We start from the raw sequence: 4095 nt of genomic DNA, 5'->3' as shown, positions 1-4095 counted from the left end.
CCACCGCCCCCTTCTTTTTTATGTTTCTCTCTTTTAGGGTTTCTCGTAATGGCCTCCTCTTGAGGTTTTTTCTGTTAAGATTTCTCTCTAATCGTCCTCCTTTCTCTTCTCTCTCTCTCTCCTTTTTTTTCATATACTGAGATTAGTATTTATAGTGCAAGAGTCTCATCGCTTGCGAAAAGTAAAGTCTCAATCAAACTCATTCTCTTTTTTGAAGTTCGAATTAGAATCGAATTCGAAAGCAGACAACTATCATTATCTTAAGGATTATCTTGAATAAGATAAGGATTATCTTGAAGGTAAGGATTATCTTGAAGAAGATAGGGATTATCTTGGAGATAAGGATAGAATAGCAAAGGCATATTGTAATCCCTAGTTTTCATGCAAGTAGACAAATCACACTTTTCATCAAAATAAATCTCTGATATTTTAATTTTACATTTTAAATCCTGTAAAATTAAATTAAAATCCAATAAGTCAAAATTAGGTTACAACAAACCTAATTTTTGAATTAATTATAAAAAAATAAATGGATAAAATTATATTTGAGAATGAGATTGAGACAATATAAAATTTAAAGTTTGAGGATGGAATTATTAAATTTGAGAGTCAATTGGTCAGTAATTGAAGAATTAATAAGCTTGAGAATTTAATTAAATTTTGAATTAGTTTAATTAATAAAATTAGGGGTTTAAATAAAGAATAGGAAGAGGGAGAGAGCTACCGAGAGTAAAAAAAACACAAGAGAAGAAAACAGAGAAGGCAGGGGTGAACCGGCTAAACAAGGGCCGAGAACCAAAAGCAAACAAGGGCCAAAAACACATTCACGGATTTAATGGAAAAATTATAAATTAAAGACCAGATTGAACAATTTAGAAATTAAAGATTGTTTTGGTAATCCCTAGTTTTCATGCAAGTAGACAAATCACACTTTTCATCAAAATAAATCTTTGATATTTTAATTTTACATTTTAAATCCTGTAAAATTAAATTAAAATCCAATAAGTCAAAATTAGGTTACAACAAACCTAATTTTTGAATTAATTATAAAAAAATAAATGGATAAAATTATATTTGAGAATGAGATTGAGACAATATAAAATTTAAAGTTTGAGGATGGAATTATTAAATTTGAGAGTCAATTGGTCAGTAATTGAAGAATTAATAAGCTTGAGAATTTAATTAAATTTTGAATTAGTTTAATTAATAAAATTAGGGGTTTAAATAAAGAATAGGAAGAGGGAGAGAGCTACCGAGAGTAAAAAAAACACAAGAGAAGAAAACAGAGAAGGCAGGGGTGAACCGGCTAAACAAGGGCCGAGAACCAAAAGCAAACAAGGGCCAAAAACACCACAAAAAAAAAAAAAAGAGCAGAGAAGGGGACGGAGAAAAAGAACCAGGGCAGAAGAAAAGCCAAGCATACAAAAACAGGGAGGAACGAAGCAGAAGTGACCTTCATCACAATCGTCTTCAGTCTTTGGAAACCAGTGACAAGAAAAGAGGCCAGGAACCAGAGAAGAAACCAAGAGGGAGTAGAGCCGAGAACCAACCCAGAAAACCAAAGAAAAAAACCAGAAAAGGAAAAACCAAGAAAACGCAAGCCACACACACAGCAAAAACCCAGACCCAAATTCGAACTCCAGCACCGTCCTCTGTTCTTCATCAGACGGACAGAGGGGACGAGCAGGAAGAGGAACAAAACAGAGGAAGGAACAAAAACAAATCTGGGAAGAACTGGAAGGAGACGCAATACAGGACCGAGAGAGAGTGAACCGAAACCCAAGCCGGATGAAATAAAAACCTAAGGAAAACCGGCAGGGTGAGGAAACAAACGCAGAAAAACAAACCAGAACCGGAGGAAACGAACAAGGGGAACAGCACAGAACCGTGGAAACACAGAAAAAGAAGAAAGAGCAAGGAGCAGGAAGGAAACTTGAAGAGAGGAGCTTCGTCCGCTGATTCGTGCACAGTCTCTGCGAAGCCAGGTAAGTTCTTCTCCCCGCTTTGTTAATTAAGTTTCATTTGTAACACTGCAAGGTAATATTGATTACCTTGCTACTGTTGCAGGCATGCGTGAATAATTCATGCATGCCTGCGACAATGCTAAGCAGTCGTTATATATGAGCAACCAAAAATTTAAATTTAAAACTATAAAAAAAACAAACCTTTTAATTCTAAGTTTTTACTATTTAGCCACGAAGAAAAGACTTTGTTGAAGGGATGAGATATGGATTGATCAATGTGCACTCATTACTCGATTTTTACTATAATTATAATAATAAGAAAAGTTGTCACCGCATGTTAAATCAAGCCAAGATTCCATATAAGGTAAACTACAAAGGCTGCTAGTGGTCCAAGGCAGATCGAGCTAGATTTTTTTTAATGGGAAACGAGAATGCATGAAAGATGGTAATTCAAATCAATTTAAGTTAATTTAATTAACATATAATCTAAAATATAAGATTTAGATGGCTTCTAAAAAAAATTAATAATTTAATATCAAATATTAAAATTAAAAAAATTAAATTAAAAAAAATTAACATAAGTTAATTTAACTAACTCGCCACTCATAATATATATTTTAAAAAAATAACAAAAAAATTGAGATTAAATAAAATAAATATTGTAAAAACCCGAGTTAGCTTAACTAATTCATACTTAGGTTAACCCATAGGAAAAAAAGGACAAAAAATCACAAAGTTTAAATATCAATAATTTAATGTCAAATGCTAAAATTAAAAAAAAAATCATATAAATAAACATAAAAAAAAAGGTCAACTTGAGTTAACTTGATTAATCTGCTACATGAGATGTAAGATTAAAATAACCTCACAAAAATAAAAATAAAACAAATAACAAAGTCTAAGGTCTAATAACACAATGTCCTATGATAAATTTGAAGAAACAAATCAATAAAAAAACCAAAAAGATCAAACTTAAACCAGCTCCAGGTTATTTATGAAACCAGAATCACCTTATAAAAAGGTAGTCATGCAAAAAAATTATGAAGTAAAATTTTCAATTATAAAAGTATTTAAAAAATAATCAAAATAATGAAAACCACATCCAATATAAATCTAAATAAAAGAAAACGATTAAGGACTAAATTGAAAAATAAAATAATTTTTTTAAATAAAAATATATAGCAATTAAAAGAATGAGAACCAAGATTGGGTAAACAAATTGAATATAATAAAATGTTGTAAGAAAAAATTGAAAAAAAAATCAAAAAAATTTATAAAAAAATAGCAATAAAAAAAGAATTTTTTGATGTATTTATATCTTTTTGGAATTCTCAATGTCTTTTCAAAAAATATTTAAAATTCAAAAAATTGTTTCCAACATGTTCAGTTATTAACGTGTTTATTTTAAAATTATTGTTTTTTTTTTTCATTGAATTGATATTAACATTGCCTTTTAAAAAAAATAAGAAAGATTAAAAAAATATATGAGTAAGAGAACCAAAAATACATAGAAAAAAAATAAAGGATTAAAGTGATTTCAGGTTACTTGATTAAAAAAAAAATTATAAATAAAAATATACCTATAAATGGATATTAATATTACCTGTTCGAGAAGGCACACAAAAATGGCCTAACTCCACACTCTCCTCTCCCAGAGAAAAAACAACAAATAGTGCCCTCCACACTTGCCAAGCACACACTCCCTAATTGTTTTCTTCATTTTTGACACCAGCCAAACCTCCATACACTGATTTCAGAACCTCTCTCTCTCTCTCTCACTTCCCTCCATCTTCTCTGTCTTCGCACAACCCAAGACCTTCTCCTCCTAGTAAAAACGGACCATTTCTACTCCAGCCCTTCATTGTAGTCAACAGCAGCGTCCACCACACGGACAACCATCTCTTCCATAGTCCAGCAGCATCCAGTGGTTAAATTCTTCTTGCTCAGCTGAACTGTGAGCCTCCAGTGTTCCATTTGCTCATCCTCAGGCCGGCAGCTATGTCCAGCAAATTCTCCACAGCAAACAGGAGCGCCCAACACTTCTTCCCCTCAGCGGTTCAACAGAAGTGACCGACATCCTCATGCAATTCCTCTCAGTAGCATCATCCTCCTTCCAGCAAAAAGTGTTTCT

Source organism: Populus euphratica, unplaced genomic scaffold (genome assembly GCF_000495115.2).
Source record: "Populus euphratica unplaced genomic scaffold, PopEup_1.0 scaffold14.1, whole genome shotgun sequence".
NCBI classification, from domain to species: domain Eukaryota; kingdom Viridiplantae; phylum Streptophyta; class Magnoliopsida; order Malpighiales; family Salicaceae; genus Populus; species Populus euphratica.
Note: the sequence above shows the minus strand (reverse complement) of the source record.